Source organism: Garra rufa, chromosome 18 (genome assembly GCF_049309525.1).
Source record: "Garra rufa chromosome 18, GarRuf1.0, whole genome shotgun sequence".
Taxonomy (NCBI): Eukaryota; Metazoa; Chordata; class Actinopteri; order Cypriniformes; family Cyprinidae; genus Garra; species Garra rufa.
The window spans coordinates 6,767,303-6,780,352 of record NC_133378.1 but is presented as its reverse complement, the minus strand read 5'-3'; the positions used below and the strand labels follow the sequence as shown (position 1 = coordinate 6,780,352).

At 32.4% G+C, this 13,050-nt stretch overlaps 1 protein-coding gene across 1 annotated transcript in view; it reads left to right on the top strand.

The window, feature by feature from the left end:
* The first annotated feature begins 2,716 nt into the window (after positions 1-2,716).
* Positions 2,717-13,050, top strand: part of LOC141291480 (uncharacterized) — an 80,388-nt gene continuing 70,054 nt past the window's right edge. Inside the window, exon 1 of the mRNA XM_073823640.1 lies at positions 2,717-2,959. The gene's annotated coding sequence lies outside the window, so the exon portion shown is untranslated. The remainder of the gene's footprint in view (positions 2,960-13,050) is intronic.

The window sequence follows — 13,050 nt, the reverse complement described above, 5'->3', positions numbered from 1 at the left end:
TACAACCCTAATGTACAAAACCGCCAATAAAAAACTAAGAAGAAAAAGTACATCAAATGAAAAAAAAAAATGAAACACAGGGAATTCTGGGAATGTCAATTTATGGTTATTCACTGTAAATTCTTCTTCACTTCCAAATACGGTATAGGCTACTACCGTAAAATTACATGCAATGTCCAACACAGTTTTTCACCATATATAGAAGGGGAACTTACCGTTACAAATAACATCAAAAACATTCAGAGTTTGTTGTTCTAAGTCTGTTTTGATTAAACATTACCAGAACATTAATTGTGTAAAAATAACATCAAAAAATTTTTCTAAGACTGTTTTCTCTTACATTACAAAAACCTCAATCGTGTACAAATAAAATCAAATGAACGTTCTGAGACTGTTGTTATAAGAACATTTCCTTTTAACATTATGAGAATCTCAATCATGTACAAATAACATCAAAAAACATTCCAAGAATGTTGTTTTCTTTTAACATTAGAGAACCTTATAGTCGTGTACAAATACCATTAAAAGAATGTTCTGAGACTGTTGTTCTAAGGCTGTTTTTTAACATTACGAAAACCTCAATTGTGTACAAATAACATCAAAAAAAACGTTCAGAGACTGTTGTTCTAAGACCGTTTTCTGTAAACATTACCAGAACCTTAATTGTGTACAAATAAAATCAAAAGAACGTTCTCAGACTGTTATTCTAAGAACGCTTTTTAACATAATGGGAACCTCAGTCGTGTACAGATAACATCAAAAGAACGTTGCAAAAATGTTGTTCTAAGACTGTTTTCTCTTACGATTACAAGAACCTCAATCGTGTACAAATAATATCAAAAAATGTTCAGAATGTTGTTATAAGAATGTTTTCTCTTAACGTTACAAGAATGTAAATTAAGTGTTATAAAAGTGTTACAAATTAAAGTTGTGGGAACGTAGCTTGGTATTAATTCATGATTAAAAAATAGACTTTTGAGTGAGTCATTGAATCATTTATTTAACCAATTTGTTCAAAAACGCTGATTCAGTTTATGTGTATTTTACACCCTGAACCCCCACCAAAACATTATTGGGCTAGTTTTGAGAAGCAATTAGGTGGGTTTTGTTGTGAATACCTGGCAACCCTGCCTTCTTGTGACTCCAATAATTTCTTAGAAACAGCTCAAGTCGTCAGTGCTCAGAACGTGATGTTATAATTAACTTAATTTTAAATCTAAAATGTATACAGGAGACCAGGCCACGATGTTGATGTAAAGGCTATATCGGTTACATTTTCACAATCCACCTTATTTTTCTCATAAGAGTGGACGCGGCCATTTGTCAATTTTATGGGCCTGGCTTCTGGTCTCATTCCTGTCCGGCTATTTTTAGCTGTACAAAACTTTGTTTTGCTTCTTCATATTGCAAACTGGTTTGTCTTACCATATTATCTGAAGGTATTATCTTAATTGTGAACATTGGTTTGTAGTGCAAACAGTTTTATCATTTACTGCACTTTGTTATTCTTCTCATTATTTACTACATATAGAGGGTTTGCACAAGAGTCACAAGAGTCAGTAACCCGGATGCACAGCCATATTGGCGATACTCGGATGTAAACAACAGCTTGGATTGCATGGTTAATGTACTACTGAGTACATTGTTCTGCTAATTTATGCTGTCTAAACCATGGAAAAAAGTATGGAAGCTGCTAAATTGCATAGAGAAGGACTTAGTAAGCAGGAAACGGCGCAATAGTTTGACTAAATAAAGTTAAGACGTGGTAAAGATACATACGAGCAGAATTAATTTTTAGCATAATATTTCACCTACCTGACCGGAAATGATAAGAGAACAAACTCGAATGGTGTTAATATTCTTGCCCTGGAAATTCTGGTTCAGTTTGGCCAACCACAAACGCCTTTTGTTCCTCAGACAGTTTTTTGCACTATTCTCCTTGATTTGTTATAACTTTTGGCAGTCTATAAGTCTGTTTTCAGCAGCAATAATCAGCTAAATTTGCAAGTTCCCTTCGGTTCAGTGGCATTGTTTACTTTCTTTGCCGCTAATATGGCCGATTGATGAAGCGTCTTATAGCGACCGGCTAACTTCTGCTTTGAAGAACAAGGTGGATAAGAAACCGTGAATAAATAAACAAATAAATAACGTGAAGATAGAGTTTAGTACAAAATAACAAACAACTAGTTTAGCCAGATATTGTAAATAATGTATTTTATGAAATTATATAATGTGTGAAAACTTCACATTCATGAAACATTCAGTTCGCAGTGTACAGTTCAATCTTTTAGTTAAATCTACCTTCATCAGTCAGCTTTTGCCTGAATGTTTGTTTGTTTGCTTAGACCTATTTATTGTTCGTTTACAATACGGTAGCCTCTTTGAACAAATATAACAGACTACAGTGAAGGTTTAAGGTTTTGAACTAGGTGTTGAAATCAATTTACAGAACTGGAGAAAACACATTTGTATAGCCTAATTAGATTTTCGACACCAAACCACATTCTGTGACAACTAGCCCCGCACTACCCAACATTTTAAGGCAATAAATGTACATCTTAAATCAGAACTGGGGCGATTTTCATTTTCAAATGGGCGGCCCAATCGCATTAGTGATGCATAGCATGGTATTTCCATTGGGTGGCGCTGATCGGGCTCTCGCAGATGGAGGGATGTGTCTCATCACATGGTCCATATGCCCGGAGAAAGTGAGCGATCATCGCAGCCTCTGCGCTCTCTAAACTCAATCAGAGTAGGCGGCAGTGCGTGCGCTCCCCAGCAGATGAACTGAGAGCAAAAAGACCAGCCATGATGCTCAGCCTGCAGCGGTGCGCGCCGGAGGAGGAGAGCTGAGGAGCCGCGATCATGCCGGAGAAGAGCGCACAGTAGAAGTCTTCTCACTGAGGATGGCAGGGATGCTGCGCGCCGCATCACTCTCTCTGGCTCTGTGAAACGCACGGTAAGCGCGCTTCATCTTCCCTCACTCACCGTGTCACGAAATGTTCAACTTTGAGCTGTTTTGTCTGTCATTCGGAGGCGTTTTACGGATTTGGCTCGGTGGGTTGTTGATCAGAACTTTGTGAGACTCTTATTAGGTTTGTCACTTTATATAACTATCGTTCTGTATAGCCTAAATACGCTGTTTGGTTTCAGACACTAGACAATAGCAGCCTCAGTCAGTCTAAAACGCGATTAGGGCTGTGCTGAGATCTTTTTCAGTAGACTGGAGATCATTGAATGGGTATTCTGAGCTCATATTGATGCTCTTATTGATTCTGGATTTTCTTGAGAGGGGCGGTGAAGCGGAAGATACAGTAGTGAGAGTAAATTAATAAAGTAAAGTGTGTCCTGAATGTCATCTTCTACTGATGAAAAAAAAAAACTACCAAAAAGTAACATATTCTTCTAAATACCATGGTTCTATCAAGCCCTTTTGGGACAAGTACTATATTACTTCCATAATTTGTTGGATATGCTGCATGGTTCTTTCATGTTTTTGGTATGGGACCACGTTTGTTCTCTTTTACAAAAAGCACTTTGGCTCTACCATGGTACAGTGATTGCAATACTATGGTACTTTGAGATATTTATACTTATTTGATCATAAATAATGGTATCTTCACAGGATATCCAAGAATACCAAGGTAAAACCATTGAAGTACCATTGCATTTTTTGGCATTTTATGTATTTTTAGACACATTTGACCCTGAACCACAAAACTAGTCGTAAGTAGCACATGTATATTTGTGACCCTGGACCACAAAACCAGTCTTAAGTCGCTGGGGTATATTTGTAGCAATAGCCAAAAATACATTGTATGGGTCAAAATTATTGATTTTTCTTTTATGCCAAAAATCATTAGGAAATTAAGTAAAGATCATGTTCCATGAAGATTTTTTGTAAAATTCCTACTATAAATATATCAAAATGTAATTTTTGATTAGTAATATGCATTGTTAAGAACTTAATTTGGAGAAATTTAAAGGTGATTTTCTCAGTTTTTAGATTTTTTTTGCACCCTCAGATTCCAGATTTTCAAACAGATGTATCTCGGCCAAATATTGTCCTATCCTAATAAACCATACACCAATAGAAAGCTTATTCATTGAGCTTTCATGTGATGTATACATCCCAGTTTTGTAAAATTTAACCTTATGACTGGTTTTGTGGTCCAGGGTCACATTTGTAGTCACAGCTAAAAATAAATTGTATGGGGCAAAATTATACATTTTTCTTTTATGCCAAAAATCATAAGGATATTAAGTAAAGATCATGTTCCATGAATATATTTTGTACACTTATATTACCAATCAAGAATTAAGTTTTGATATACGAACAGTAAAATATATCAAAACTTAATTTTTGATGAGCAATATGCACTGCTAAGAACTTATTTGGACAACTTTAAATGAGATTTTCTCAATATTTAGATTTTATTGCACCCTCAGATTTTAAATAGTTGTATCTCAAACCAAATATTGTCCTATCCTAACAAATCTTACATCAATGGAAAGCTTATTTATTCGGCTTTTGGATGCATGAATCGCAGTTTAAAAAAGTGGACCCTTATGATTTTTAATATCTGATAGCATTACTGTAACTAAGTACTGTTTTTGTAAGGGATATTATTGAATGTAAATGTATTTAATATTATTATTACAGTAAGCTTAATTTATTTTTTGCTTCTGTGATGAAGCAGCTTCTTTCGTGTCTGCATTTTGGGAGCGCAATTAATGGTGTGATCTCTGCGTGTTAAGTTATTCGTCCTGGCCCAGCAGGATAGACTTTATTCGAGCAAGAAAGTGACTTAACACCGAGAGCTTATGCCCCCCTGTGCCCGCTGACCGAGAAACCGCACGAGTCTGTCCAATACAGTGAATATGAATGAATGAAATCCTCTTACAGTGCAGCTCAAACGCACTGTGTGTGAGTGTGTGAGAGAGATATGCTCTCTACTGAGGGCTTAGTGACTGATCAGCTGTCTTTTGCACCTTATTGTGTCAGCCGTGTTGATTTAAGCAGCACCGTTTATGCCAAATGTCATCAGCAGAAATAATATTTGTACATTTGGTAATTAAATTGCAGGATTATTACAGATTAAAAATAGGTTGTCTAAAGTGCAAGAACAGAAATCCTTCATTCACCTTTTTTTTTTTCTCAAAAACTCACAACTGATTTCCCGTAGGACACTTTATTATTATTATTTATTATTATTATTTTTATATTTATATTGTTTTTTTGTATTTCACAAGAAATTGTAATTTATTTAATACAGGGGGAAAAAATTATTATTATATTGTAGTTTGTATTGTTGTTTTGTGAGATACAAACAATAATGTTAATAATAATTATTATTATTCATGATATTATATATTTTTTGTATTTTACAGAAAAGATTTATTTAATATATCAAAAATATTATTCGTATTATGTTATAATATTTCTTGTGAAATACAAACAATAATATGTTAATAATAGTAATTATTAATATTATTATATAGTTTTTGTATTTCACAATAAATCAGAATTGATTTAATAAATCAAAAATATAATTATTTTATTGTATTGTTGTTTTGTGAAATACAAACAATAATATGTTAATAATACAATTATTATTATTATTATTATTATTATTATTATTAATATTTTATTTTTTTTGTATTTCACAAAAAGAAATACAAGCAATATGTTAATAACAATAATTATTATGATGATGATGATGATTATTATATTGTTTTTGTATTTCACTAGAAATCATAATCTATGAATTAAATAGTTTATTATTATTATTGAAATTGTAATTTATTTAATAATGAAAACAACAACAACAATAATAATAATAATAATAATAATAATTATTATTATTATTATTATTGTTATTATTATTATTATTATTATTATTGTTATTATTATTATTATTCATGGTAATCCAAACAATAATATGTTAATAATAATAATTATTATATTGTTTTTTGTATTTCACAAGAAATTGTAATGTATTTAATAAAGGAAAATAATAGTAGTAGTAGTAATAATAATAATATCAACTTATATTATTATTATTATTATTATTATAAAGGAACAATTACTAACAATATGAATAATAATAATAAAAATAAAAATAATTATTATTTACATTTTTTTATTTTTTATCAAAAAATATTATTATTATTATTGATATTGATATTATTATATAGTTTTTTGTACTTCACAAGAAATCATAATTTATTTAATAAATAAAAATGATTATCATTACTATTACTATTATATTGTAGTTTGTATTGTTGTATTGTGAAATGCAAGCAACATGTTAATAATTATAAAAAAACAATTAAAATAATAATAATTATTATTATTACTATATTGTTTTTTGCATTTCAAAGAAAGAAATAATTTATTAAATAAATCACTTACGATTACTATTATTATTATATTTTGTATTTCACAAGAAATTGTAATTTATTTAATTTAAGGACAATAGTAGTAGCAGTAGTAATAATAATACCTTTACAAGAAAGTGTAATTTATTTAATAAAGATACAAATGTATTATTATTAGTTTGCATAATAATATATTATTGTCTTGTTGTCTTGTGAAATACAAACAATAATATGTTAATAATAATATTATATTGTTTTGTATTTCAATAGAAATCATAATTTATTGAAGAAATAATTGATTATTATTAGTATGTTAGGTCATTTGCTCTCAAATCAAATACTAGATATTAGTAGCTTACTAAAACATTTTTAAGTTGTTATTTATTTATTTTTTTTGTCATGTTTTTGCCACATAGGGCACCACTGGCACCTCCTCAAAAAAAAACTAAATGTAAAAAAAATAATTAGTCTTTCTTTCTTTTTCACATATATGCAATCAAGTCCACAGGTAAAATGCAAAGATGGCATGACCTTTAATGGCCCACCAGCAGCCTCTTATATTTTAACCAGTGTTTTTCAACCACTGTGCCGCGGTACACTAGTGTGCCGTGAGAGATCGTCAGGTGTGCCGTGGGAAATTATTCAATTTCACCTAAACACCTAAGTTTCACACTGAGTAGGTAGAAATATGAAAGATCAAAAAAGACTGTTTTCATTGTGTTTGTTTGATTCCTATTCAAGACACTTTGATAAGAATGACTATATATTGTTAATTGCACTTTTTATTTGACAGAAGAAGGAATATCAGGGCTCGAAATTGCGACCATTTTGGTCGCATATGCTCCCAAAATTTAATCTGCGCGACCTCTAAATATATTTGGGAGCATTTGTGCGAGTGCGAGAAATTGTTGTGGTGCGACTTGTTTTCATTTCTTTACAAAACTTTCGCTAGCCTAACTATTGCACAGACTGCTGTGAGTGTGAGCTGATGCAGTGACAGCCTCGCCGTTCTCTCTCCAATATTACATAACCAATTAAACGTAATCTTTTAATTCTTATCTTAAATTCAGATTTGAGATATTAGCCGTCAATCACTCCGTCACTGACACTGCGCTCCGCTCCGCTGAAACCGAACGTTTTTTTGCTCCAAATGTTTTCTCTCTCTCTCTCTCTCTCTCTCTCTCTCTCTCTCTCTCTCTCTCTCTCTCTCTCTCTCAACCTCCGTTTCGGATTTGCGCAAACTGCATTGCAATTAAGGGTGTGTGATGTGACTTGATTGTGATTTTTGATTGTGGACCATTAAAATCTCTTCACAATATGCTTATGAAGAAATATAGTATCGTGCACATTCTCTCAGATGCAATTCTGGCGCCTCCGCCTCAGTATATAATGTACAAGGCATACATTCACATCAGACTTTTCGAAATCCCGTTTGTGGTCCCTAACTTTCAAATGATTTTGTTAAATTAATGCGTTAATGCATGCTCAGCACCGCCGAGAGTTTCGTGCGATCGTCAAAACGAAACCGAAAGCAAAACCCGCACGCGCATTCAAAGGCAATTTTGATACATCGGGTTTAGAGAGCGACTCCCCAATGTACGCAAATTAGGCTACATAACATATCTAGGCTGTTATTAGTATATGTGAGTTATAATAGGTTCATAGGTTGTGTATTTGTCAATAGCTCTGTATCATGTTTGAAAAAATTGGTCTCTATTTGCACTTTGAAATTGAGAGAGTAGCCTACTTTGATTATGGCAGTTATTGTTTGCACTTAATAGGATTAAGAAAGAATTGTGTAGTTTATTTTTTGTTGTTTTTTTCTGCCATAGATTGTTTAAAAATGCAGTGGTTGCCTCTAATTTAAATGGCTCTACCTATAATAGAGAAAATAAACATCTTGTTCATGTACTCATATTTTAATATATTCTTGTCCCTTGCTTAAGGTTTAAAATAAATATTTTTTAAAAAGCCTTTTAGAATCTAGAGTCAGCCCATTTGCTTGTAAAGCATCAGCAATCAGAATCATGAAGAATTAAGTTTGGTGCATTACTAAAAAGAAATGCCAGGATGAGTGCTGGCTGATCTGCTCAATTGGCAGTTGTGGTGCTCCCTAATATTCAGTGGGTGCTCCTAAATTTTTTTTGGTGCTCCTAACTTTTTGAGTGCTACCAAGTAAAAAAGTTAATTTTGAGCCCTGAATATGAAAGATCATAAAATACTTTTTTCTTTGTGTTTATTTGATTCCTGTTCAAGACATTTCGATAAGAATGGCTGTATATTGTTAATATAGGCTACACAGTTACATTTTTTTACAGTTTCGATTGTTGGTGTGCCTTGTGATTTTTTTTCAATTAAAAAATGTACCATGGCTCAAAAATGCCACATCCTTACAGACAGGCTACAGTGGCTGCATTTTCAACCACATGACCAGAGTCTGTGTTGTGTGACGTGACAGACGGTCATGCTGTCACAGCAGGATGCAGAAACTCACTGTGGGTTCAGCTAAGTGTTTGAAAGGTGTAAGAATGGGTCAGTTTGTACGCAATATATGCATTTCGAGTAGACGCTCTCTCACATGTGCAGCGCACAGACAGGGTTTAATATGCACGCCGTGCACTTCTGCCACCGCTGATGTCAAAGTAGATTCAGGATCAAGTAACACTCGTATACGCTTCTGTATCTTAAGACAGATATGAGCTGAGCTGAGAGAGAGAGGGAGGGAAAAATGAATAGTCCCTGTGGATTAGAGTGGAATATGTGTGACGGAGAGTAGAGAGAGGGTTTAGGGCACCAGACGCACTGACTGGATGAAAATCCCTTAATAATTAACACTACACAGGCCACGAGGACAGAGGAAGGGTACAAACGGATGGAAAACCACTGCGTACGTGACAATTACGTAGAGTGGTCAACATGTTATCTAGAACGAATGAATTCTACTGAGAAGTGTTGGGGGATCTCCCAAAATGAATGATACATGAAGCTCTTTTTAAAGATTCCTCAGTGTGTCACCTTAAAGGGGCAGTACACCAAAAATGAAAAATCTCAATCTGAATGGTTTACATTTTTCTTTGGAACATGAAAAAGATATCTGAGAGATTTGAGAGACTTTTTCTTCCATGTGGAAGTCAAAACAGTTTGGTTAACATTTTTCAGAATCTCTTTTTTTTCTGTGTGACTCAGAAGCAAGAAAGTCATACAGGTTTGGAATGACATGAGGTTTTCGTTTTTTTGATGAAGTGCTTCTTGAACTAACTGTTATTCAATGATAAATTGGTTTTATTCTTTTTGAGGGTTGTTGAGTGGACTGCACTGTTGAGGACCTTGAACATCCAAAGCACAAAAGGCTCCTTGTAGTGTAAAAAAAAGCTCTTGATTTTACTTAATAGGCTCTGCAGATGTACTATCTATGTATTCATTAGGGGTGTGACGAGACACCTATCTCACAAGACAAGACGAGACACGAGACTGGGTTCACGAGAATGAGACGAGATGAGGTTTTTAAACTTTTTTTTAAGAAATCCTCAATGATGAAATATAGGGAAAAATAGTATTTTATTCAGCTGAAAAAAATGTAGGTGCATTTTGACATGAACTTTATGAAATTAAACTTCTATTTTAATGGATTATATGAGGTAATAAATATGTAAACTAAAGCTGCATCATCAAAAAATATACAATTTTTATTAAATTAAAAAAACATTTAATTGTTATTAAATTAAAAAGCAATTATTATGTAATTTACTAGTGGTTTTGAAATCTATCTATCTATCTATCTACATGTCTGTCTATCTATATTATATTTTGAAGTAGTTTTTAATTTTTGTTTTCTTATTTACTTTAGTTTTAGTGATTTTGCTTTGTATAATTTTGTTTAATTTTTCTTTGTTTTTATTTTATATTTTCATTTTATTTATTAGTATCATTATTATTTAAAACATATATCTAGGTTTTATTCATTTTATTTCAGTTTTGGTAAATTTTTACTATGTAAAGTTAAACTAAATGAAACTGAAAAGAATTATATAATATATACTTTTCTTTCGTAAAATGTCAGTTACTGCAACAGCAACTTTTTAAAATGATTTTAGTATTAGTTAACTAATAACCCTGAGTAAAGTAATACATATATTATATTATTATATTAAAAATATATCTAATAGTAATTTTGCTTTTGTATAATTTAGTACATTCTATTCATTTTTATTTCATATTTTCATTTTATCATCATATTTCATATATATATATATATATATATATATATATATATATATATATATATATATATATATACACATACACTTTTTACATTTCAGTTAACATTTATTTTATTTCAAATAACTTTTTAAAAATGATATATATAGTAGTAATTTTGCCTTTGTATAATTAAGTTTAAATTCTATTCATTTTTATTTCATATTCTCATTTTATTTTATGATCATATTTTATATTAGTTTTAGTACATTTTTTAGTACAGTTAGGCTAAATGAAACTGAAAAAAATATATGTACACTTTTTACCTTTCAGTTAACGTTTATTTTATTTCAAGTAATTTTGCTTTTGTATCATTTTGTTTAATTTATTATTTTTTTTATTTCATATTTTATTTGTCATATTTATTTATCATCATATTTCAGAATTTTGTTTAAAATATATCTGTAGTTTTTATTCATTTTAGTTTAGTTTTAATACATTGTTTTATGTCAAGTTACAGTAAATTAAACAAGAAAATAAATAAATAAATATATGTTTTAAATTTCAGTTAACATTTATTTTATTTCAAGTAACTTTTCAAGTACATGATATAATAACCCTGGGTAAAACCCTGGACAAAATGTTTATTTTAGGAGAACTATCCATAAAAATGATTTGTAATCAAAATGTCAGTAATCACAAATTTAAGATTTTGGAGGTCCTAATATAATGGTTTATGAGTAAAGCACTGAAATCCTTAGTGGTATGTCACCTCTATTGCCTGAGGCAGTTTTGACCTTGCTATTAATAATTTAGAATCATATTAAAACCATTTGATGCTGAAATAGTTCTTTGTTTTAGAGTTTATAGTCAACATTAAATCAAAATGGCCTTTTTCTTTATGCACACCTCTGTTCTTATTAGGAATGATTCATGGCTTATTTTAAAAAGAAAATATTCTTTTATTATGGTAGTTATATGGTAGTAAAATGTTGAATAGACTTCTTCAATCCTGTTTTTTAAAAAGCAAAAGAGCACTTATACGGAGCCATTTAGAAGCCATTTTTCATAAGAGTCTGGTTTCTGGGTTTTTAGAGCACCATTACACAAATGGTTTTCTTTCTGAAACTTTTGAAAAACTTCTCCTGAAGGAAGCTTTATTGTAAAGAGTGCATAAGTGTTGTTATTCAGAGCCGAAACAAAAGTGACCCGCCTTTGGTTGACTGACATCACCTTCTGTCTGCTCGGTGGAGAGGCGCTGACCCGAGGAACAGCCTCTGGTTGCATCGAGGATGACAGAAAGTGAGATTCATGTTGCTATTCCTCTCATCCAGGCAGACAGGAACCCCCCTCGCTCTCGATTTCTCATCACTGGCTATCATATGGTCAGGAAATAGGAGTGGGCTGCACCAAACTCAATAGGCATTTAAGCACTTAGGAGTATTTCGGGGCCTGTTGTGATACGCATTAGACTAACAGGCTTCATCCATAACACTACACAATATTGATTCATTTCCTCAGGGCGAAGGGCATAATAGCCTTTATCTGTTTTCACTCCTTATCACCCTTGTTGCCTAATCACTTTGACTGTTTGCTGCCATTAAAGGGCTTAAAATGCCAACACCATAATCGAAGGGAGGAAAACTCTGTCAGTAAAGGGATAAAGCATTGATGTAACTCTATGAAAGAGGTCATTGAAGTCGGTTTTGTGTTTATAATTGATATTTCCTACTTCTGAATCTATTTGTTCTCGTGATGCTCCATATGACGACTATTAACCAGATAAGGAAGCGGTGGTCTTGTGTAAAGGGCAGACAGGACACAGGGTTTTCCCCAGTCCGACTGAAGGAATTTTTGCAAGTGGCCGCTGCTAATGCGTATTGACCTATTTTTTTCTGAGGATGGTCTGAGATCAGCTTTCCATGTCCTCTTTTGGCCCACGCTGAGTCCTGGTTTCTCTAGATCGCTATGGTAGTGCGCAACAGGAAAAGTGCAGCATGCCTGTGAGCTGCAGAGCATCCGCCTAGAAAACAGAGCGAAGTCAGCCACAGATCTGAGAGAGAGGTTAAAGCGAAAGAGAGGAAGAGATTTTGGTGGTTGTGGAACATAGTCGACTAGGCCAAAGACTTGTTATCAACGGGTTTTGTTTCAGGGTAGAGATTCTACATGATGTAAACCAAAATGTAATTCACAACGAACATTGCAACGTATTAATATAAAAAAACATTAAAATAGTTTACGCAAAAATGAAAATTCTGTTCAATTACCCTCATGTTGTTTCAAACCTGTAAGACCTTTGTTCATCTTCTAAACACAAATTAAGATATATTTGATGAAATCCCAGAGCTTTCTGACCCTGCAAAGACAGCAACACAACTGACACGTTCAAAGCCCTAAAAGATAGTAAGAACATTGTTAAAATAGTCATCCTAAAAAAATTGAACCACTGTCACATGGACTATTTTAACAATG